Source organism: Ixodes scapularis, unplaced genomic scaffold (assembly GCF_016920785.2).
Source record: "Ixodes scapularis isolate PalLabHiFi unplaced genomic scaffold, ASM1692078v2 PGA_scaffold7__128_contigs__length_106722199, whole genome shotgun sequence".
NCBI lineage: Eukaryota > Metazoa > Arthropoda > Arachnida > Ixodida > Ixodidae > Ixodes > Ixodes scapularis.
The window spans coordinates 55,842,258-55,868,259 of record NW_024609882.1 but is presented as its reverse complement, the minus strand read 5'-3'; the positions used below and the strand labels follow the sequence as shown (position 1 = coordinate 55,868,259).

At 44.1% G+C, this 26,002-nt stretch overlaps 1 pseudogene; it reads left to right on the top strand.

The window, feature by feature from the left end:
• The first annotated feature begins 4,917 nt into the window (after positions 1 to 4,917).
• On the top strand, positions 4,918 to 5,522 carry LOC120846614 (annotated as a pseudogene).
• Positions 5,523 to 26,002: the final 20,480 nt, after the last annotated feature.

Here is a 26,002-nt window from a genome sequence, read left to right as displayed (position 1 = left end):
CTCTCTCCTCTCAACCTCTGCTCTCCTTTCCCAAGATCTTCCGTGTCGTCGTCCAGGCCCCTCCTCCTCCCCCTTCTTTGCCAGGATCTTTTGTGTCGTAATCAGGCTTACACAATGAAGTGCAACCGACATAGACGATAATGAGAAAACCCAAAATGTCAATTGTCATAACCGATTATCATATCTGGACTAGAAACATCATTTCAAGCATAGAAACTCTAGAAACTGTTCGTTGTAAGCGGTGCATTGTTATATATGGTGTCGTAAGTTGGTTGCACTGTAATAATAAACTGGCTTACATGTGAAATTTGTACGCTCAATGCAATCTTAGTGTGCAGACATTGTGGACTTCAGCTTTGTCAGCACGACCAATACTTGGTCCTTTTCTTTTGCTGTATTAAACTATTATCTCGAAGAATCAAGGCAAGTTACTAATTGAATAATTAATAAAGGGTGGTGATCAAATATGTTAAAATGCTTAATCTATCCCCACTTCTAATATATATATAATTTTTAAGATTACAAGAATACAATCCTAAATTTAATGTAATGCTAAACAGTGAGCAAGATATATACTCTAGCCTGGTAACTACTGATCCACTTTTCTTTCAGATGCCTTGAGCTACTATGTCTACCAGCTTTCGAACCTCGAGGCTGCCAACCTGAAAGAGGACCACGCTGTTCTTGTGCGGCAAATGAACAACACCATGAAAAACGTCCTCTTGAATCTGGACCGTACCGAACCGTGAATGTTTTTTTTTCTTCTTTTAGTCGTTTTTAGTGGAATTTTTACCTTTACTGTTCGATGTTGTGCCACACACTTCATGTTTGTTTTTGTCTAGTCAGACTTTTTTAAGTTTTACAGTGTGGTGCCTCGGGCATGTTCGACCAACAGGCGTTGCACTGCACCATGAATGTTTTTGTTGTTTGTCCCAGCCAGTCCACCGTTGAGAGAGCGTCACGTTTCCTGGAGCTCCGCCCAACCAGAATGTAGCATGATACCCTCCTGGTGGTGAATTGGCTGGCGTAGCTGCAGCCTTCGCTGCGCTCGCACGAAAGGTGACGCAATGTGTAATCTTTATGGTTTTCTGTTGTGCCACACACTGAATGTTTTTGTTGCCTAGTCAGACTTTTTTTTTTAAATCTTGCTTAGTGCCTCGGGTATATTTTGAAGGCAGCACGCAATGTTTTTTTTTAGTTCTTGTCTAGTCAGACTCCAAATTTAGTGCTATAGAATTGCAGGCATATTTTGAGCATGTCCTAAAATTTTAATATGAATAAGACATATCAAAGCATTGGTAAATTCGGGTTTTTAACTAATATACGGAGACTCTAATTGATATTCTTTGCTGTTTGTCTTTAGAATAATGTAGAGCGGGTTATGTGAGAGGTAAAATAAACAAGATTTTATTAAATTTTCTGCACTTCGGAGCTAGACCTCAGCAAAACAGTTTCTCAGCCCTGGATTTAACAATCCTTAATATGTTATTTATTCATGTTAAAATTTTCAGGCACATCCAAAGTATGACCGAAATCAAGTTTATGACATGGAATGACAGTATACCAAGCTACTAAAGGATTTTATAAAGTTTCAATGCATATAAGAAGGTTGTGATAGTTCATGGCCTGTGTTTTCAGTATGGTGAAGCTGGCTGTACTGGTATCTCAGGTACAACCTGTTGTACCGGTTTTACCAGTGAAACCGGTACAACCGGTGTGCTTCTGTGACCAGTATGGCTGGTTTTACCATATGCCCAGCAAATCCAGTATTTCCAGTGCATCCAGTATACCCATGTTCGATAATTCCAGTATTTCCAGTAAAACTACGTATTCCCAGTATATCCGTCCAATAATCCAGTTTGATACGGGCCCAGTTTTCCCAGTAAAACTATTACCAGTATGCCCAGTTTGCCCGTCCAATAATCCGGTTTGATACTGGCCCAGTATGCCGAGTATGGAAATATTTTCGATAGGGCGACGTCTTCGGATTCGCGAAATGTGGAATATTATTTGTGTATTCTTAGTTTAAGCATCAGTACATACCGAAACTTTGGTTGCGTCAGACAACATTCGTCTCGTGCCGTCCGAGCCTTCTCCACGTCACGTCGAACCACGTGGTCTTGTGAGGTTCGTGATGGCGATGTGCACGACACGTGACGCGGACAGGCCGCTTCGGATGGCGTAAACGGTGACAGCCCGGGGGAGAGGGGGAGGGGAGAAGACAAAAGAGGAGAGGTGGAGCGGAGGAACGGGGACATGGGGAACAAGTTGGGACAAGTCGGAGGAAGCGACTCCGAGCGGGAAGAAGCGCCAAAAAAAAGTGCCAGGGATCGCGATGGCGAGAGCGCGGGAAACAACGCACAAGAGAAACACGACGGAAAGGCCACCCGCTGGCGTCAGTGCCCCAGGCCCCTGAACCCCGACAAGCGTGGATCGCCCCAACCGCAAGGCCACTCGCTAGGGTCAGCGCTTCAAGCCCCAGAACCCTGGGAGCCCGACCAGAGAAACACAACAGCCACCCGCTGGTGTCAGCGCTTCAAGCCCCCGAACTCTCCGAGCCCTGAGAAGCCCGGATCGCCTCAATCGCAAGGCCACCCGCTAGCGTCAGCGCTCTAAGCCCATGAACCCTGTGAGCGGAGCCAACTTGCCCAGGCACCAGCACAGTGACGGATAGCCCGGGACAGCGCCCCTTTAGAACGCCACGACCGTTGGTGAGCTGCGGGCGGCACCAGCACCAACTCCTAATATTATTAAACAGTAAATATTTTTTTCGCTTCGTCTCTCCTCACCTCAGCGTGGGCCCACCACAGCGTCTCAGAGGTCACGTGATCCTCTTTGCAACGGCGGGCGAACATAGAGCAAAGCGCGAGTGTCGTCTGCTCCGCAATTTTCGCCAATGTAGTTTGCTACAACATCGTGCACGAACACTTGTGAAAGACAACTGCCGGGCTAATCAACTGGTAATTCGAGCAGGCTGCAACACACCATCATGATCCTATGGATCTTTCGATATTCTTCGCAGCTAGGCGTCGGATATGCGGCCCGCGCTGGTATCGTAAACAAAACGTGTTCCTCAAGCTAGAGCAGCGGCGAGACCAAACAGACTTCTTCTAACTTCTTCCAGCTCTCAGCTCCGTGGAGCGTGCAGGCAGCGCAAACTAGCGCATTCGTGTTACGGTGATCACGTGGACGCCGTTGAGCCAACACCGGGAGGAAAACCTTATGACGTCATCGCTCAATCTCGCTCTGAGAAGTAAACACAAACAAAACGTGAGATTGACGTAGACGTGACTCCGACGCACTATAAAAGAAAGCGGGTATATTCTGACACCCTTTGTCACATATACGACACACCTAAACTTCAGTTCGACGTAGAGCGCGCTGACGTCAAATTGACTGCCCCAACTTTTGCGGAAAGGTTTATGACGGTGCGATACAACATATTAAATAGCTGAAGTACGTATCAAGGTTTACAGAAAAAAATAAAAACACAAAGGTTTTACAGTTGAGCCTGAAAAAACCCGATAATGTTTTTTGCAGTCAGACACGCTAATATTAGCCATTTTAATACAACACGGCCATCAAGCTGCTCATGAAATTTGGTAGCGTCGGTACTACGTCAGTGTGTTGTACATACATCCAACAGAAGTTTTGGAGTGTTGTATGTCTAACAAGAGGTGAAAGAGTATACCCTCTGTCTTTTTAGAGTGCGTAATGGCTCATGTTGGCTGTTCCAACTCCGTGGCATTGACTGCGCCGAGGATTGCGTTTCACGTCGCATGCTAGAGTTGGCAAATTTCGGCGACTTGGCTCATTTGAAAGTTCGCTGGCCAGTTTTTTTAAATGTATAAGCGGCATTTGATCCTAATTTGTGACACGTGGTCTTCCTATATGATACTGAAGAAAGCTGCATAGTTTTCTAAATATAAAAAAATGAAGCGGAGTTGCGCTTTAATCGACTGTTCGAATAAGACGCTTCTCGGCAACCAGATGCGCGAGCCTCTCAGGAATGGGCTACGCTTATTCTTTCGTACTAACACTTACCTCCCCGTACAAAATGGCCCGTCCACTGACCCTATAGATTAAGGGATGTGACGGTGGTAAATTAGCAGTCTTGCGGCGTGGACAACGTCAGCAGGCGGCAGTGGCAGCAGGTTACGCTGGAACCTAAGCAACGTTTTTTTTGCCATTGCAGTTTGCGGCAGTGCTGTTCTTCAACCCTCACCGTTGCGACAGCATCAGTCTGAGTCATCTCCGGTGCTGGATTTCTGTTTGCCCGGCGTTGTTTGTGGCGAAGCATTATCACCGCGAGGGAATCAGCTGCCTGCAGTGGTTTACGCCCACCTGTTCGAGCGGTGATTGGTCCGATGCCATTGACCTCGGCTGCATCGGCAGTATAATGACAGCGTTTCTCGGCCCTGAGGGACACAGCGGCAGTGGCAGCAGGTTACGCTGGAACCTAAGCAACGTTTTTTCGCCATTGCAGGTTGGTACTATTTTGCTTTGTGCAAACTGATATTTATCTTTACCATCTGCTGCTGCTGCTGCTGCTGCTGCTGCTGCTGCTGCTGTTCCTGCTGTTTCCACTGAAATTCTTGCTGTTATTTCTTGCTGTGCTGCGATATTGACAGATGCTTCAACACGGCGGATGACTCGAAAGATATCTGTCTACATTGCAGTCAAGCCTTTCCGGAAAAAGACACGCAAATCACATGCGTTGAGTGCCAGTACTCTTACGATAAAGGCACTTGTTCTGGCGTTCCGGAAGAGTCGCGTGTTTCTTCACGTAAAACCTGGCGCTGCCAGACATGTAAAATAGCAAAGTCTCGAGGCAGTCAGAGCTGAAAACAAAACAAAGATCTAGATGTAGCTGCTATGCTGGTCAGCATGGACGCTAAACTAGACACCCGATTAAACTTAAAAGAAACAGTGGATGCCATGGAACAATCACTTCAGCACATGTCGGCGAAATATGATGCAGTGCTCAAGCAAATGGATGAACACGACGGGGAAATAAAAAAACTTAAAGAAAAAGGTGACGCAATTGAAAACAAAAAAACAGAACCAACAGCGGAGATTGACAGGTTAAAACAGAAAGTTCACGACCTTGAATGGAGGAGCCGCAGGCAAAACCTTGATATACACGGGATCCCCATGTGCGAGTAGGAAAGCCTTTTGGCTAAGATAAATGGCCTTGCAAAGCAACTGGAAGTGCCCGACTTGACAACAGATCAAATAGGGCCACGCATCGGCTTCCCTCGCGCCCTGATAAGGTACCCGGAATTTCGGTTCGCTTCTCAATTCAAGCAACTCGGGATCTGTGGCTCGAGAAACGAGTGAACTTAAAGCGACTTCGTAGCAAAGCGTACACCTTGGAAAACTTAAAAAGCCAGGATAAAACACATTGGAAAATGTGATAATGGGCAAAGCAAGACTTTGCCCATTATTTACTGGTAAGGGAAAAGGATGGGGCACAAGCACATGTAGTGAAAACTGGAGATGACTTGCAAACACTTGTGTAGTTTTTCGCTGCTGGTAGTTTTTTTTTCTTTTGCTGTGAATGACAAGACTCTTTCGTTAAGAAGTGAAATCAAAAGTTTTCAAGAACCAACCAAAGGCGCCACTTTCTTTCACCTAAATGTGCAATCGATACGGAATCAATTTGATGACTTAAACATATTTTTGGATGGCTTTAATTTTCTTTTTGATGTTATTATGCTCAGTGAAACATGGTGCAAAAATACCGAAGAAGTAGATAGGCTTGAGAATTACGAAATATTTAGTGCAAACAGAACCAATAAAGTAGGAGGCGGAGTATGTTTACATGTGAAAAGAGGTCTTGAGTGCAGACTTATAAGTGACTTTACAGCTATTACAAGCGATTATAAAATACTAACTTTACAACATGCAAAAACTGTTTTTTTTTTGCTGTCTATCGCCCGCCAAGTGGTAATATCTCCTCCTTTCTTGAGTTTCTCGACGTGTATTTTAAGTTTCTTGGTGAAAACAAATTGACTGTCTGTTTTGGAGGTGATTTTAACATAGACATGCTTGCGTCGTCGTCACATAAAACTGAACTGTTGATTTTATACCAGTCATTCGGACTCTTCAACGTTATATCCCAGCCTACTCGCATTACACCTCGAAACACGGCGTTGTTGGATTTATTTTTTAACAAACATTTCAGAAACAGACATAATTGCTGGAGTGGTTGGGGAAACTATTAGTGACCACCTTCTAATATATATGCTTGCAAATGTAGACTACAGCTCTAAAAAGATATGTGATCAAATTTATTTCATCAATATAAGCGCTGAAAACCTTGATATTTTTGAACAACAGATAAGTTCCGAAGTCTGGAGTGCGGTGCTGTCTAGCGTGTCTGCTGACAAAGCATTTAATTGTTTTCTTGAAAGGTTTAAAGTTATATATGACCGCTGCTTTCCTTATGAATTGCATAGGGTTCCTCGAAAGTCTTGTAAACTTGGGGTTACACCCGAAATAAAAACAAAGATAAATAAGAAAAATTATCTCTACCACAAATTCGCGCACACTAAAGATGTTAACATCTTCGTTGCATTTAAGAAACTTAGAAATCAATTAACACAAACTTTAAGGCAGGCTAAACGCGTGTATTTCAGGAATTTGTTTAAATATGACAAGAGATCCGAGGACTATGAAAAAAAGTAAATGAATTAATAAAACAAGGGTGGCATGCGGATAAAGTAACGAAAATAAAAATCGAAGGTATCGTTGTAAAAGGGGTTGCTTTGGCCAAAAATTTAGTGATCATTTTGCTACACTTTTCCGGAGTGTACACTGTGCGGATGCCGTTAAGTATGTCCAGAAGGTTTCACATAGTATGTTTCTGTTTTCAACTGACGAACATGAAGTATTTTCTCTTTTCCAAAGCTTAAAAAATAGTAAGAGCTCCGATATATAGGATTTTCAAATTAAACCTATCAAGCATGTTTTGCGGTGGATTGTTCCTTGTTTAACACATATTTTTAACCTAGCAACCGAGAACGGAACTTTTCCGCAAAAAAAAAATGCAGGTAGCAAAGGTATCTGTGCTATATAAAGATGGAGATAAAAACAACCTCGAAAATTATAGACCGATTTCTGTCTTGCCGATATTCTCAAAAGCACTAGAAAGAATAATACATCACAGGCTGTATAGTTTCTGCGAAAAGTTTTCTATTTTAACGCACTGTCAATACGGATTTAAGAGGGGTTTCTCTACCGAATTCGCCTTGTTAGAACAAAAGGAATTAATTTTAAACAATATTGAAAGAAGTTATTAACACTCGGAGTATTTAGAGATTTTTCAAAGGCGTTCGACCCCATCAATCATGACACGTTACTTCAAAAGCTGCATATTTATGGCATTCGTGGCGTTGCTCCATATAAGATTAGAAGTTATCTTAGTTATCGGTACCAGTGTGTTGAAATAAATAAAAAAACAATCGGATCTTAGGAAACAGACTGCCATCGTACCGCAAGGGAGCATTTTGGGACCACTTTTTTTTAATCTATACATAAATGACATCGTAAATATTGATCAAAGTCTCAGTTCCATTATTTACGCTGATGATACCAGTATATTCTTTTCAGGTGATGATACTGATCAGATTATAAGTGCCACAAATAATTTTTTGGAAAAGTTAAATGCCTGGACATATTCAAATTCATTAAAATAAATGGCAGTAAGACAAAAGCAGTATTATTTAGATCAGGAAGTACAAACTGTTTCTATACGTCCATTCTTTCACTTGGAACACACTGTATAGATATAGTTGAAAGCGTAAAAGTTCTCGGAATTATATTTAATTAATACATGTCATGGGACGAAACTGTATAACAGACATGTCAAAAATTATCAACAGTTGTAGGTACTATGTACAGATATCGCCACATCATCCCGATTTCGGTTATGCTTCTTATATATAATTCCCTCTTCTACTCAAAATATAATTATTGCTTCTTGGTATGGGGGAATATGACCACTACAAGCATGAAACTCCTACATACTCTACAAAAAAAGCGGATCGTATTATATGCAATACTGAGTATAATAGTCATACTAGTCCAATATTTATTAAATTGAATATTGTACATATTCCTAATCAGTATTATTATAAACTTTTTCTTGGATTGAAAGATCTTTTTGTCAAAAAGAAAATATATTCATATCTATTTCCAACCTTAGGATGAGGGAGGTTACCTATGAAACCATTCCTGCAGACGCATGGTTAGTGCCGCACTCCAGAACGAACTACGGAAATCAGACGTTGAAATATATAGTACCTCGTTTTTTAAACCGCCTGAGTGAGTTGAATGTCGAAGTTTTGAATGAAACCATAAAAAAAATGTACGTTCCATGTTTGTGAGAGAGTGCCCCTGGAATTTGTAAACTTGGCTAAATCTATTACTTTTCCCCCTTCCCCCTTCCCCATCTAACGTTGTTTATTTTTGTGCTATAAGTGTGATGGTGAAGAAAACATGTGTATGCACATGCTGTCCTCTTTCGCTGCTGTGGGGAGGCAGAGGCTCGTCAAGCAACAATTGAGTTGCCTTTTTTCTCTGTCTCCCCTCTCCAAACGGAGAGAAATAAAGAGTTTCAGAGGTTTGTTACCGGTGTCGTGTTGGCGGAAGTAAGCGGGGAGGGGGGTCACCTCATAGTTTGTGTGTGATAGCTGTTGACAGATTCTAAAAAGGAGTTTGAAGTGTTGTTGTAGCTTTTCGCATCTTCCAGGCTTGCTGCAGGGTGTCCACAGAGGAACATCGTAACCAATGTTGTAAGACACTGGAATGTGGTAGTTGGCGTGACGAATCATAGGCTGCTTCCGTGACTCGAGGGGGCGGATGCGATATAGATACATAACTTCTTCTGCATGGTAGAAAATCTCTTAGGTATAAGTACGGAAAAAAAGGGTCGTCTATGTAGGGTTAGAGGTTGTCGATGGAGGACAGCGGCTCTTGTGCATATAATAGGTAATACGGAGAATAATAGCCTGTTGTCTCCTGACGGTAGATATTACAGGCGTATGTAACGTGGGCCAAAAAGATGTCTCAATTTTCATGGATAGCAATGTTCGACTTTAAAAAAACTAACGACAGAAGTGACGTAGGAGTAGGAGGAAAATAACCAAGAAACGGCGCTCTCCGCGGAACCGCCCTCTTTGACGCCGTGACGACATGGGAGTCATCAAGAGCGAAACCCCGACGTGCAGAAGGAGGTACGCTGTCTTCCTGCCGTACCTACGTGGAACTTACTCCCTATGCGAGCTTGAGTTTTTCTGGCTGCGGGAGGATCTTTTCCGTTTTTAGCGGAGCAATGGCAGTCAATCTTGCGGGAGCTCGACAATCACGTCGCGTATATTTTAAAAGAAAACTAACAGAGAAACGTTCCTCTTTATGTAATAATTATCATCAATGAACATAGAGTGCCGTATCAGAAAAAAATAAATGCAGGGTAAACGTATTTCGAAGGACACTCCGAAGCGGCGAGTTTCTGCATTAGCTGTTTCGAAACATGTCGGATGCCCGATAGAAAGCGTCCAAAAGCACTTCTGGGGAGTTTTTGGCCTAGCGTATTGTCGCTGTGACACCAACGTACCTATAAAAGCTACTTCGCCGATAGAAATCAATGACTCAGCTGCTATTACTTCCGCGTTTACAGCTTCCCGGCCCACGGCCTTGCGAGAAGAATTTGTCGAAGCGCCTACGGCAAGTCGACCTTGGCCTTCACAAACTCTGAGACCGGAGGCTAACTACGGCTCACATACAAAAAAAGGAAAACATAAAAAAAAAAAAACACGCCTGTGATCGCACTTTACACGGTGGGACTCTGCTGCCTTTCAGGTAACGCAGCCAACAGAAATATCAGTAATGTACAACAATCCGTAAAATTAGAAAAATGGATAGCTCGGGAGGGTGAGCCCAGACTTGGGAAGTAATTTGTTACAAGTAACGGATTACTTGTAATCCGTTACTTTTTAAAGTAAATATTTAATTGCCACGTTACTTTTTTCGGAAGTAATTTGTAATGTAATTCCGTTACCAAATATTGGTAACGGATTGCTTGAATTACTCGTTACTTTTTTTTTAAAACATGAGCATAATACAGTAACTGGAGCAATACGAGCAAACCAATCAGCAGCATAGAAAGAGTAAGTTCAACAATATATAAAACACCATGAAGGGGAAAACAGCCGAAAAGAAAACTCAATATTTTGTATGACCGGTCACCAGGGCCACTAAAAAAACGGGCAAGGCATGTACTACAAATATGCGAAAGACAAAGGCCAAGTAAGAAAACGTCGAGTAGGCTCTCCGTCGCCTTCCATCGTGTTTTCCTTCTTCTCCCGGGAGGAGAAAGCTCTTCGTGTTTATTTATTTTTGTATTTTACACCGTTTCACCCTATCTAACTTCTTAGACATTTCCCGCCACCTGCACAAACATCAAACGCGGGTCCGTAGCCCCTCGATTTGCGGGTTCACAACTCGCGTAACAGACGGTGCAGACTCGCGCGAGAAGGTCAAATTCTCTTTGTCTTTGATATGCGCTACTGTACTCTAGCACGCTCTTGGGGCAGGGCTGAAAAGCGCCCGGCGCGAGGCTAAAAGCATCGTCTTCGATGGAACGGATGACACCTCTTTTGGTTAACTTCTGTGGGCATGGTGGTTGAGTCGGCTGCTCACTTTACAGTCAACTGTCAGCATAAAAGGGGGGGGGGGGGGAAGGGGTTAGGCCATGTAAGGAGTGCTGACAGAGAGAGAGAGAACGCGTAGTGATTCTCTAATGTTCTGTGAGACCGATGGAGACCAATGGCCACCGCTTTTCTCGCTCTCTATTTCCTCCCCTCCCCTGGTCTCCACGAATATTTGTATGAAAGTGAGAACCGATGGACCATCCATAACCCGTAAACACCACTTTTTCTCTCTGGTCAAGTTTTCGGTCATGGAGTGTCCGTCGTCTCCATGGCCATCTCTTAATGAGATGTTCAAAATTCAGGACAATAACGAAAACGGGAACTTAGATTGCCAGTGCATAATTTTCTTGCCAAAAAAAAAAGCAACAACAAACGCATGTATAGTCATCGGCAAGAACAACAAACTCTGATCTACGGGAACACATCAAGGTAAGCTGGGACGCCTACATTCTGTATTGGCTATACATTGTAACGTTAGAACCAAGTTTTTGTGTTCTTGTGAAAAACAAGCGAAACACCAGAGTCAAAAGGGAGCTTTCGCAGATCTCTTCTTTAGCCCCGAATCTCGTAGCGGAGGTAGACGCTGCTACTGAGCATGCGCACTGCTAGCTTTGTCTGCACAACTCCAGGGATGGAAAAATATATTTGACTCCAACCAAAAATAAAGCTCGGACTCAATGTTTCAAAACCAGTTCGGTTTCTTCTTCAGGGTGATTGATCTAGTGCGTGGGAGCAGCCTCGTCTTCTTTAATGGTACGAATATATTTTAATCGCGCTTCCGCCTTGCCATTCAGTCTTTTTCTAATCACGTGTCGTAGTTTACTCACATAAACAAATGGTAAGGTACCCCTATATCTCTTGATATTTCCTGGTGTATTTTGGATGTGCCATGATTCAAGGTGATGCATTTTTCGGAGATTGGTTTCAACATCAAGAACGGACGTGTTCGCGAAGTCTATCGGATGGTCAAAGGTGTCACAGTGCTCCGCAAGAGCACTGCGTCCTCGGTCGAATTTGCGTACATCGTTCTTGTGCTGGCGTAACCATTCCATATCTTTGTTCCGCCTATATAAGATGCAGGACATTTTAAGCAGGGGATCCTGCTTAAAATGCTGGATGGCAGGGTGGAAGCGCGATTAGAATAAATTCGTACCACCAGAGAAGACGAGGCTGCTCCCATGTACGAGATCAATCGCCCCTGAAGAAGAAACCGAACTTGTTTTGAAACGTTAGGTCCGAGCTTAATTTTTGGTTGAAGTCAAATATATTTTTCCATTATATCTTCCCAACCAGACAGACGTCTGTCGAAGATGTTTACCTTGAATTCGAGGGATGATTTCCAGAGGCCGTAAGCTAGCGGGATGGCGGGTGTGGTTGCAGCTTTCGGTGCCGTGTCAGCTCACAGGTGAACAAGTGCACCTACGCACTTTCTCTTAAATACACAATTTTATTTTTACAAGGACTACCGTAATTGGGGGGGGGGGGGGGGGGGGCGGGGGGGGGGGCGTATGAGAACTGCAAAGTAGTATTGCAGAACATTTTTGAAAAATATCAAAATTGTTTCTGTTGTTTTCTGGATAAGTGTACGTAAAAAATGATGTGAAAGTAATTAGTAAAATTGTAACGTAACGAGTAAAGTAATCCGTTATTTTTTTCAGGCTCGGCTCTGTAATTTGTTATTGTAATTGGTTAGGCTCGGTAATTTGTAATTTCAATCGGCTCGGTAATTTGTAATTGCAATCCATTACATGTTTCAAGTAACGAGCACAAGCCTGGGTGAACCCGGTTAAAATTTCATTCGCAGAAGTTCTCATTCAAAGGCGAGCAAAATTCATGACCACGGTCCTCTTTCTTTTTAAGGTGCGCGGGCGCTTGAGAAAGCTATAAAGGTAACCAAGACAAAAGTGCTCTTGGGCCAGCACGTTTAAAAGCGTTGTGTTTAAGCTTTGAGTTTTCTCACAACGTTTAACTGGTGGTCACAGAGAAAATCTATCACACAAACACACAGTAAAAAAAAAACATTCTGTAAACAGTGTCGGAGGTGCGTTTTTTACTTGTATGACGGAGCATTGAGTAAACAACAACTTTCCGCAGACGTGTTCGATGTATACTTGTGAATGAAGGCTTCGATCCTGCTTGAGGTGTCTCCGCATACAGTTCTGTCATCATGTCGGCAGACGTGCCTCTTTTTCTGATGTACGAGCAGTCCGGCTGCGGCTTCACGGTTCTGTAACCGAGCATGCGACCTCCATGGTTCATCAACTTTATGTTCGCGGCTTCGCAAAAGCATATGCCTTATGCGCAAACTATGGACATTGCGCCTCCAAGAAGCTGTTCACGAAAGCAACTTAGTTGCACAGTGTCTATTAACCTTTAACGATCGAGCGTTTGTTTGTTTCTTCGAAAAGACGATTTTTTCTGGTCCGGTTTCTTTTGTAAGGGGAGAGTATAAGAAAAGGTCAATGTACAGGCTGTTTATGTGCAGCGCGTGCGGACTGTTTAGGTTTAGTAGCACCGAATGAAAATATTGAAGGCGAAAAGTTGTCACCTCTCTTCCACTTGATTTTATTTTGGCGTATCCGGTTCCCCAGCGTTTCAGCAGCTTCAGATTCTTAGCCGTAGAAACTTTAGAGAACTTCCTCGTCTGATGATGACCTCCCGTGCTGTAAATTTAACTCCGACAAGTGTTGAAAGTCTGAATAGGAAGCGTCCGCGTTCCCATGGGCACTACCACCAGGGCATCCGCTATGCGATGTGAGCGTCACGTGCGCAGAGCGTTTAAATTAAAAACTATAAATAGCCCAGCTATGTAAAAAAAAAAAAAGCATGAGAATAAAATGTTTATAGTTCACCAAAGAGATAACAAATAGGAAAACCTCCTTATGTGTCCGCCGTTTCGCGTTTAGGCAGGCACTTTCAAATATGTAACAACCGCCGTACATGTATGGTTACGACCGTCAAAGCGTTACTGTCATTGCTACAGTCTCCAAAGTCATTTAGGTCACCTTGTATGGAAAATAGTTACAGAATATTAGGTTTTCTAGTACGACCTGTGTGAAGCTCCATTCAGTGTTGGTTTAACATGTTGACTACTCCATCAGCGATGTACATATTATCATGTCCGATTTAAAAAATAATCAAACAAGTCTAATTTTTCTACACTGTCTAAGTCGATAATTCCTGTCTTACAGTTATTTGAACCGGTCTGATTGCCCGAACAGCGTGAAAGAGACATAGATGTTTCTAAACATCAGCCATATATTTAAGCTCCAGTTGGTCGTCATTCATGGGCCGACTGGTGCTTGAAATCCTGTTCGGCCAGCGATATTTTCAGTTTATTTACTTCAGAGTACAAGGATTTTATAAACGTATGTTTTGCGCTATGTGATAGGAGTAAATCAAAGAAACCTTCACCTGATCTTTGAAAAGGCAAGCTACTTTCAAACAAAGTAAACAAAAATACAAACCACTTTGTAATAAAGCAATATCCAGCACTGGCATATCCTCATTTATTTCTGGCGTAACAGATGGCAGCTCTACTGGCTGGTGCTGTTGCCACTGCTACACCGCAGCACTCTGTCAAAATACATGCGCTTTGGGAAACCTTTTCAAGTGGCAGAAAGTGCCAGTCCGACAGGCTTGAACCGCAGACGTCTGGGAACTGACATTTTCAGAATAGTCGGGCTTGCAGTCTTTGGGTAATGTGACACGCCAAAAGTAAGATCCTTTGCACGACACCGGTTCGAGACTTGGGACGGATTTCAAGAAGGGTCATTATTAGCGTTACCTGCAAATATAATTAGACCACTTTCATCAAACAATGTCAGTGTGTTGCTAGCTCAAGCGGACACCCTGAGCAGAGACTATCATGCTCACGGATCGTTTTCATAATACATTCACTGTATGGCGATACCGTGCTTCTACCGGGTGATTCAAGGAGACGGCAGGGTCTTTAAATCGACCGGAAAATTCGGTTTCCTAACCTATCGCGCTACGACTTTGTGCAGCGTTGCCCACAGATGGTGCATTTTTTTGGTAAAATTTGCAAAGAGCGAACTTACTTGAGGAAAAAGTAAAGAAAGAAAAAGGCTTAGCTCCTATGGAAACGCAGCGACGCCACCGGTCTTCAAACAACACTGCGCCGTTTGGCACGGGACACAAGAGATGGCTCAACGAACGCCGCCAACGAACGAGCATACGGCGCCGAGAGCCAGTGCCTTTAGCAGACAATCTTTTCGACTCAAAAGGGGAGCGCGTTCCGCGGGCTTGCAGAAACAAAAACAGGCGCGGTAACAACAAGGAACTGCAGCTCCTTGTCTGCTAAATACGCCGGCTCTCGGCGTCGTCTGCTCGTTCGTTGGCGGCAGTTGGCGTCGTGGCCGCTTGCGCCATCTCTTGTCTCCCGTGCGAAACGGCGCCGTGTTGTTTGAAGACCGGTGGCGTCGCTGCGTTTCCATAGGAGCTAACCCTTTTTCTTTTTTTTACCTTTTCTTCAGGTAAGTTCGCTCTTTGCAAATTTAACAAAAAAAAAAAAAAAGCACCATCTGTGGGCAACGCTGCACGAAGTCGTAGCGCGATAGGTTAAGAAACCGAATTTTCCGGTCGATCTAAAGAGCCTGCCGTCTCCTTGAATCACCCGGTAGATTTTCTACAGACGTGTATTCACAATGTTGCTAGCGTGCTGCAAGCATTTAGAACGCGAAAAATAAAATTAGATGTAGATCCATGTGGAGGTCCTAAAGTCGGGATATATACAGCAAGCTCGAGCAGCGATTCTGCGAGTAAGCGAGATTTTTCAGAAACGAATTGAACTTGAAGGGATACTAGCGGATAAACTTACGCCGTTTCTAGTGAATTTGTTGAGGTGACAATAGTCCACACAAAAACGCCTCTGTCAAGTTTTTTTTTTTTTTTTTTTAGTTTTTTTTTTTTTTGACGGGGACAGCTAGGGACGACAATAGACAGCACGAGGGCTCGGCAACTTTTTTTTACCATCATGTGAGCAATGTGTTCTTGAATCCGTCGTCGTTTAGCTGCCAAGATCCGGTATGGCCTGCTTCAGACCGGAGGTGAGTCACCGGCATTCAAATGGCATTCTACAAGCGTTGCACTGGCCAAGTCTTTGTCAGTGAAATGGACGACGTTTCTTAGGAGGCTAAAAGAGATTGCAGCTGTTGACGCTCATTTTGAACGAGAGATGGGTCCACCATCGTCTGTAAATCTTCAGCAAAGTTATTTTCCCCCAGCGGCTTAACGAGCAGAGCGGATGCTGCAAGGCTAGCATACTTTCTTCGATATGCATCTCAAAAGCGGTGAAGCGGCTACCTCGGGTAAGTGCTTGGGGTTTGTTCGACGTGTTTGAGATCCAGATGTCGCATTCTCTTACGTGATGGTAGTCACGGAATACTAAATGGCAATTCCTTTCATTGTGAAGGAGTTATGGATAAGTTACATGTGACTAAAGGTCCTAAGGCTGTGTTCGTCACAATGACAGTTGCAGCACTGGCCGACTGAAGTAATAAAAGCAAATCCTTGTCTATATGAAAAACGAAAAGTGTAGTATCTTGATGTTCATCGATGCGGTGTGAAGAATGATGTGGATTTCACAATTCGCGCAGTCGATGAAGGCGGCGGTTTACGTAAAATATCCCAACCAAGAATCATATCTACAATACCACTCGTCAGCACTGTAAACATCACAACATATTGGCTGCAGCCAATCCGTAAGGACGCTGTCAGTACACTAGCGGCTGCACGAATTTGTCGTTGCCCATACGCAACAAGTACCCACCGGAGGAAGGCGTCAAAACTTAATGCAAGCGCCTTCGGACGTCATCTGGAATGGATCTTGCTGCGCCAGTGTCGACAAAAGCAAAAAGTTTATGTCGTCCAACTTCCACAGATACATTCGTAGGTCCGAGAGAAGGAGCCTTTGCCATATATTGACCAAATGCAGCCTGACCCGCGTTGAGTGGCGTCCGTGTGATGTCATACGTCATGTGTTTTTTTTTATATTGACGTCACAGGTGACGTCACGTGTAACGTTGTGCCGTTGGTTACCCTGACACTTGTCCCATAAACACGTAGAGGCTGACCAAATACTACTCCTAGTTAATATTTATTTAAAATTTTTACATTGAATAGTTCATATCTCTTAATCTAGTGCCTACTGAAAACTCGCAGTAGATTAATTAACAAAAATCAATTATTAACTTTTTATATTAAAATGATGAAGCACGTTCAAAATGCAGTATTCACGCTGATTTCTATTAGAAGCTATAACTATTATTGTATTTTAATTATTTATCTAATTGGCAGGACGATTTTTTTCCATCTAACGCCTTGCGGATTCAAAAACACAGAGGGAAGAGACGACATTCATGTAACCCCAATAGGAAAGGAGGACGACGGCGGCGTCGCCTGTGTTGCCTATTGTTCGTTGGGAGCCTAGATTGTAAAGAGAGTCCAACTCAAACCGTGGGTAGAGTTCGCAATTTAATGGTAGACGCCTCACTCGGAGATTGGTTGCGAGTGCTCTTGGGCTGCGTTATTACTTTGCTAGGAGGAAGGCAGGCGGAAAGGCGGAGACACTCGCCGACGACCAAGGCGTCCGTCACCTGTAGCTTGTAATGCAAACGCGACCCACAAAACACGTGACCCGAATCGAGCACTTGGAAATTCTCTGTAATACTGGCTCTCGAATTGTTCGCTGCCACCTAGCACCTGCCGCCGCCTGCTCGTCGGGAAGCAATTGTGACAAATTGCGCGGGCCTAATGTGGCAGTCATAGGTAGTTACGACGGGATTTAAAAGTCGTTACATATACCGCAAGCTTTTTTTCGTTTGGAAAAACTTGAACGAATGTTATCTGAGTGCAGCGGCAAAAAAGGCGGGAACGCGACAGAACAGCACACGACAAAACAGCACGATCAAAACAGCGCAGCGTGAAAACAGCACGGCGACAGAACAGCACGCGTCAAAACAGCACTCGACAACAGCACAGCGTCAAAACGGCAAAGCGACAGAAGAGCTCGTGCCAAAACAGCACGGCGTCAAAACAGCACAGCGACAAAACAGCACGCATGTGAAAAGGCTGTAATAGGTAGCGTTTTGTGAAAACGAAACAGAACGTAAAGAAAAAGTTTTGGGCATTGCATGGCATTATTTAACAGCTAGTGGAGAACCAATAAAAAAAGTTTACGCTGGCGGCGACGGGATTGCACTCACGCCAGTGTACCGAGTGCTGCTGCTGTGTGATTTCTAAAAACAAATAAAGTTAGCAGTAGATTGGGGGGTTAGAGGTGATATCGTCGCGTCGATGTTGGCTAGTTTGTCTGGTCTTTTTTGTGCTATCAGAGAAAGAGGAAAAGTTAATGGGAAACAGGTATCCATAAGTTCAAGTTATGAACTGTCTTGTTTGCGGCGGTCCGGAGAGGTTCTGCAGTACTCGTCGTTTCGTAATTACCACATACCTAAGCGTAGAACGTCCCCCCCCCCCCCCCCCCCTTTAAAAAGAAAAAAAGCGGGAGATGCGCCGATCACAATAGCATTGATAGAACGGGTGAGATAAGATGAATTTATTGTGGAGCGTATTCAAGCATGGGCACCGATTCTGCGGGGTTGATTCCCCGTGAGGTAAAATGTACCGGAAACACGAGGCTTCAGCTTGCAGGCGAGAAGTTGTCTTGAGTTAAATTCACAGACTATTGCCGACGAGGGGCCTCGATCGAGTGGAAAACGGTAAGGCAGAAATATGCCACAGCTTCAATGCTGTGGCCGTACAGCATGGGCTGAGCACACCGTTGCCACACACGCTTTCTGCTTTTTTCTTTTAACACCTAATGACAGCACATTGCCGTGCGATTGAATAATTTATTAAAGACGATATCACCAGCAATCTTGCGCGCCAAAATGAGCAGATCTGTTCGAGAAATATCCAGAATACGCACCAGCGGGGGCTTCGGTACTGCAACAGGAGCCTTCATGTGCGCATCGAGTATACTCCCCAAACCGAACTTGCTTCCAAGAGAACGAATTCGACAAATTGGCCGTCGGCGAGTTGGCTTTCGACGAATTGGCCTAGAACCTCAATTCCCTTACGATGCCTACTTTGAGACATGCAGTTTTTACCCCCATACGCTATATTTAGGGTTCAGCGTATTCGGCTTAAACCGAATAAAACCGGTAAAAGTATTCCCAATTAATTTTTCCAAATTCGGTTTTAACTGAAAAAGGCATATTATCGATGCGTTCGGAGTGGTGTGTGTGTGTGTGTGTGTGTGTGTGTGTGTGTTTGTGTGTGTGTGTGTGCGTGTGCGCGTGTGCTTGTGCGCGTGTGCGTGTGCGTGTGCGTGTGCGTGTGTGTGTGTGTGAGAGAGGGGGGGGGGGACTCATAACTAGGGTTTCGTGTTTTCGGATAAATCCGAAAAACACCCGCCGGTAATATTTTGGTCTATTAGGATTTATCCTATAAACTCTGAATATCGATGTGCCAATCCCCCCCCACACACACATACACACACACAAACAACTGTATTTTACAATTAATGTTTTAATCAGCGCGTACAGTAAATGGTCTGGGAAAATGCCACCGCACATATGTTATCTTTCAAATTTCAGTCAGGACAACAGCTCACTGTACTTTCGGATCACGACAAAAAACATTGTTTGTTTCCAGTTCGGGCCTATTTGTGATTTAATGGAAGGAGAGGTTGTGCTTTTGTAACAGTGAAAGCTATGAACCATAGAGACTGCATAAAGCGGGGAAGAGGACAGTTTAAACATCTCTGTTTCATCCTTTTCCACTCTACCTTGTGTGGCCGCGCGGTAGATTAATGGAATACCATGAAATGAATACAGGCGTCCCAGCGACTACCTCCAGTAGGTTATTGATTTTAAGGTGTCGACATTTATCGAAATAACACTTGCGTGCAACTTTTGTTGTAGGACAAATTTGGCAAATTAATATTGCCAGTAGTAAAGGCACCAACCCCAAATCCAACTGAAGAAAATATTAATTGATATAATCCCGTTTTTGTTTTTCTTTTTTTTTTTTTGCTTTTGTCCAGCCTACGTTTACATCCGGACATTATTTGTTTATTTTTAATAAGAAACACTGCGAAATTAAACTCTGAATTTCGGAGAATTGCGAATCAAACACAAATAAACTCCGATAAACTCAGAATTTTCAGCAAAACATAAACTTAGAAGAACACCCTCCGAACTTGACGAAAACTAAACTTCGAAAACGCGGAACCCTACTCATTACTGACCGTATGACCTCTTCCTTTCGCAGTTTCCAGCTTTTCTCCGAGGTCGGTTCAACTTTCAACAAGAGCTCCGGGGCACAGCGGTCTTTAGGACGAAATCTGGGTTTTTCACCTGATAAGGATTTATGTGCCGAATTCTTTGTTCAAAGAATAGAGTTTAATCGTGAACTGAAACAATGAAAATCAAGGGCGTTCGTAAATGCCGCACATTGTTTAACACCCTAGCTTCGTCTACTGGAGGAGGGCATAAATACGAGTGTTTTATGGCCATCTCTGTCAACGGCGCGAATTTATCACCTCTCGCAGTCGTGAAAACGGGGGAAAACGTACCGAGTACAATGCTTGCAAATTTCTGGATTTTCATATTTGCCTCTCCGACCGAAGTGCTATTAAAGCTCATGTTCGTCCTGTGTACAAATACGAGCACACGACGATAATATCAGATAACGATAAGGTCCCAGTGCGTCTTGCAGACCAGGCCCCGTCGGCTGCCACAGACAGCAACAAATATGAAAACCAGTACCTGATACTCAGTATACATTTTACACAACGCTTTTAATTATTGCATTTTCGTTAGTATACTGGTTTTCGTCAATAAACCTAAAATAACTAAGAAGTTTATGACTCTACAAATATTCACCGCAATAAACCGAAAGTTTATGTTTGTAATAAAAAACGAAAAAAAGTTCGCGGAATTTCAAAATAATACAAACCGAAAACTCCGAACCCTAGCTATGTTTTCAATGTCCAGTTTTGACGCTGTGCTGTTCTGTCGCGGTGTTGTTTTGACGCCGTGGTGTTTTGACGCCGTGCTTTTTTGGCACGTGCTCTTCTGTCGCTGTGCCGTTTTGACGCTGTGCTGTTTTGTCGAGTGCTATTTTGACGCGTGCTGTTTTGTCGCCGTGCTGCTTTTGGCGCTGTGCTGTTTTGACGCGTGCTGTTTTGACCGCGCTGTTTTGTCGCGTAATGTTTTGTCGTGCGCTGTTCTGTCATGGTGCCCAAAAAGGCAATACCGATGAAAATGAAACGTTTGCTGCTGGGGGCTCCCTGGTTGCGCTTGATATATGTCCGCTCGTTTCCTATATCCTCTTTTTATAAAAATGTGTTTAATTTAAAATCAGACTACCCGACTTCGCCGTGACGTGTCGCAGCTATCGCGTGACTGAACTGTAGATTAAAACACTGCTACTAAATTTTTAAATTGTAGTATTGGTTTTAAGAAAAATGCGAAGAGTGGAGCGCGTAGCCGTGGACAGACAGTGCACCTAGCTGCGCCTCCTGGAGGCTTCTGGAAACTGATAAAACTACGGGTCGGAGAGTAGGGCACTGTTAGCAAGTCCCGTGTATTTGGCGAATATTTGGGGTGAAAAACACGCTATTTACACAAATTACCATAAATTTACACGACGAGTAACGGATAATTCGTTCAGAAATCATGCGATGTTGTAAAAAACGTGTTTTGGTTCGCTCATACACGCATAACCGTGTAGCCGACCTCGATAACACGCATCGCCCCCGGCGACGACCGCGGCATTGCCGGCTATCGAAGCACCGGAATGCTTGGGGACACACTTAGAAAGGACCGTCGAGACAAATGCCGCGGAAAGAAACATGTCTCGGAGACAGATATGCACCAAAAGCAATTGCGCCATGTCGCAGGACGTTGGCGAAACCCGCGCTTACCGTTTCTCGCCGCCATCTTCTGGTCGATGGCAATGCGGCTTCCCTCATGTCGCCCATGTTTGTATTTAGTTTAGGGGTCCTGATAACAGTTTCTTAGACACCACAAATAAAGTTATGGGTGTAATTATTCGTTCCAAACAGTTAAAATGGATATAAAAAGCGTGTCCTCGATGTGAACACGTGACATTGCAGTTGGTTTCGTTTTTGCTTCAACCTTCAACTGCAAGCGATCTGGCCACGGCGCAAGCGCAACGCCGATGTACGCTGGAAGCAAGCGCCGGTTGGCTTTCGTTATTTTTGTTTGACCGGAGAAAATCTGGCAAGTACGCATGGCGCCGCTACTGTTTTGGTTTGACGGGACGCGAGAAGCTTCGCATAGAGCTTCGGAGTTGGCGAGCACATAGTGAAGACGTGACCGGAGAAGTGCCCCTGTGATGTTCCTGGAAGACGGAAAGTAGCATTCGTAATCGTCGTGTGTGCTTTGAAAGCGAAGGGAGTCACACACACTAAACATTTTCACGCCCTTATTGGTGTAAATGGCATGGGTCACAACTCACCCCCTTATTGGTGTACAAAAACGCCCTAGAAAAATGGTGTTATTTCTCACATCCTCAAAAACCGGTGTAATCCCTTACACCCTACACAGAAAGGAGTGATTCTGCTCTACACCTATTTATTAGGGTGTGATGGCAGCAGTACACCCTACCAAAAACGTGTACTGCAGCTAGAAGAGCATGGTGGGTAAACCCCGAGACTAGTGACAAAAAAATTGGGAAAACACAATACTGTTTAAAAATGTCTTGAGACGTGTTGTGTTGTCCCGATTTTTTGTCCTAGTCTTGGGTTTTTTTCACCATGATCCTTCACCAGCTCGCCTGCGCAGTAACTCTCACTTCATTCAGCTACAAGAAGTTATACTAAATGTGTAACACAGCACTTCATCAAAAAGTATTTACGGAGAAATGATTGCTAACAAATTGAAACATGTGGAACACTTTATTTTTTGAATCCAGAAAAAACGTGCATGGACCTCATCTTCTTCTTTCGCGAATTCGCGAGAAACCCACGTCAAACCTCAAATGCTGGCATTTGTGACCTAGTGTTAAGTTTTTGTGACAAAGCTACAAAATTCTTAGAGGCTTAAAATAAATGCACTCAAACTTTAAATAAGGCTTTCCTTCGCCTAAACCTACTTTAAAGCTTTCTAGCTCTGCTGACGTAGGCAAAACTCGACAGGCTGGCAGAGACGGAACGACCGGGAGTTGATTGAGGCGTAAGCAGCAGTTCATGCTTGTAAACAGTAAAATGGTCTATTGAGACGGAAGCAGGACTACTACCAGAAGCATGCTTGCAGAGTACTTACAAATAAAACACCGATCTCATGTAATCCGTGATAGTTGCATAATCCGGTTCGGGCACCACAGAAAAATTCGCAAACACAACGTCCAGGATGAAGGCGGTTGCTCACATTCAACGGAACTCTCGCCGTCGCCGATGAGTAGCTCTCTGTCGTGATAGATGCACAATCCGACTAAGGCAGCACAAAACTACGCAAACACAATGTCGAGGATGAAGGCGGTCGATCACAATCAGCGGAAGTCTCACGAGCGCCGACGAGCAGTTAGTTCTTTGTCGAAACGCGTCCAACAAACACAGCACAATAATTCTATGGACTCCGACGAAATTCACAACTATTACCAAAAAATTAGTATGAACGTATTCCGGCCGTTCAAGACGAAAAACCACGGCTGCGACTGCAACGCACGAAAAACAGAAGAACACTGACGCCTGACGGAAGCTTTTTAGAAACCGGACCTACGTGGCCCCTACACTCACCGTAATTTGGAATACGGCAAAGACTTCGGCCCCAGTGAGCCCATCAGCGCGTCGGAGCGAGTCACGTGACATATTATAGTCCAAGCGTCCCTGTCCCACGGAGAACGGTCACGTGTTACACACCACCCCTCTGATTTGCTAGAAGCGGCCTTCGCACTCGCTCACAGCCACACGAAGACACAAAAGAAGGTGTGGAGGCTTATCAAAAGACGAGGTCAAAGAGGGGTGGACAAAGCAGCTAATCTCCCTCTGCGGCTTTGTATAAGCCACCTGGGCTGCCCAAGGAGGGTCGCAAAATGGGACACGTCAGGACTTGCTTCACGCAGTGGCGTGCGTGCTCTGATGCCGACCGCGAAATCACGAAATAAATAACACAAAACAAATTCGAACGCATGAAACAAGAGATGCAATTTCACCCGTACGAAAAAAGAAAAAAAAAGGAAAAAAAAAGCGTCGGGAGGCTAGATATTTTGGTGTCAACTAAGGATCGCGTACTATAGCCGGGGTGTCATAAATTCGGCACTTTCGATTGTCTTGCGGAATTGTTTCGTTAGAACTACACACAAAAATAAAATCTCAGTGAAGGTGCTATAAGTAGTGCGAGGGCCAGTCAGGTGAGTTTGTAATACACGAAATGAGGGCGCCACGGCCCATAAATTGTTCAGTGGTTCAGCGCAGGAGGTCTTTCTCTGGTTAAAAGTAAGCAGATTCCGTTTTGCTTCATCTTGTTTTTCTTTTCTTTTTTAACGTCGGATTTTAGGCGGTTAAGAAATACACATACCTCGCCGGCATAGGCCATTCATGCGGGAATCTTGACGCTCAACCAAAAACGGCATCGCCTACGGTATGTCAGGATGGCGTCGCCGCGACCCATCCTTTTTTTCACAGATATTGGCTGGACCAAAATGGTAACGGCGCAATTTTTCATATTTGATCCTATATCGGCGCAATGCTGTGTGCTGTTTGGGTTGTATATTGACACGTCTTCGTTCATCTTTTGCGAGTGGAGATGTTTTGTTTTTAAGTCGAAGTTGAACTGATGAAACTGACGCACACGCGACACGTAATTTTCGGCTCCTCTCGGACGAAGAGTTCGATCGGAGTTGCAAAAACTATACTCCATCACTTCCTAACCATACGCGACTTCGTGTAGCGATTAATTATACTGGATATTTATACCGCCGTACATCAGCAACAGTTTCAGCAAAGCAATAAGCATTAACGGATATGAAATCATGGGTGTATTAGACTGGCATCACCATAACGCCCCTTTCACACCGTGTTAATACAGGGCGTATAATTCGCCCATACACCCTTTTTACACGATTTCTGACGCCATCGCAATAAGCGAGGTCGTAAAAAGGGTGTGGAAGGGATGAAAAACATCAGCACACCCTTTTTACACCCACCGATATTCAAATATCGTGTAAATGAAGTGTAAGAAGGGTGTATTTCCTAACTTACACCCTTTTTACACGATTATGGGTGTTATAATGTTTAGTGTGCAGGGTCCACGAGTTCGCAACCACAAGCCAAGGTTCACGACAGCGCGGCGTTGACTTCGGCGATCTCGTTCTGTTTGGTGCAACCCGGCGATGCGAAAAAGAGCTGAAACATTCGTCCTGTGTGGTGCGGTGCTTTGTATTCCAAGTCTGTTTGAACCACGCTTTTAACACGGAGCGCAAATTGTTTGTTGCGTGGTGGAGGTTCAACGGGTACAGTCCCGTCGTCGTCAGCTGATCCGGTCCAGCTGGTCCGGGAGGACGCAGCGAGCGTTTTTTAAAGTAAATCTTCCTTCGTTCCGTTTCAAACTGTGGAAGTATCCCGACACATACCGTGAGTAAGAAGCAGCGGGCGTTTTCAACAAAATTCCGTCGTTTTAATTGAATAATGGACTCCGGATTGTTGTCTTAAATCTGCCGTTTTTTATGCTTCGTGTTGGACTGCGTTTGCATAGCGACGCACACCGCTCGAGTAGATGATTCGGTCCTGCAACGAGTTTGTTGCGCCAATCATGCGGCGTGAATAAATTAGGGCAAGGTTTCCTACCTGCCCACAGATGCATGTACTGAGACCATTTTTTATGTTGTGAACGTAGTGCTCTTTCTTTATTTTGGAAGACGCGTTGGTGCATTTATTATGGTACAATCACTTGAGAGTTGAGAAATTGGAGAGCGAGCAAGTTTTCTCAACTTTGTCTCTTTCTCTCTGGCACTGCCCTGTTTCAGTTTCAGTAGGCATATCTACTAGCAGGTACGAACTGCTCTAAAGCAGGTAAAAAACGGGAAGCTTAGGACGGTGCGGACTCTGTATTTCGCGCTTTTCGCAAGGTGACAGGGTAAATGCTTTTGTGAGATATACGGAATGTGCAAGCGATTTTGTTATGCCCGTCGTTTGCGTCTGTCCAGCAAAACGAATAAGATGATCTACTACAAAGGCGCAATCACAAGCCAAGATTTAAGATAGCAGTCGTTTGCTTCGGTGATCCGTGTAGCTGTAT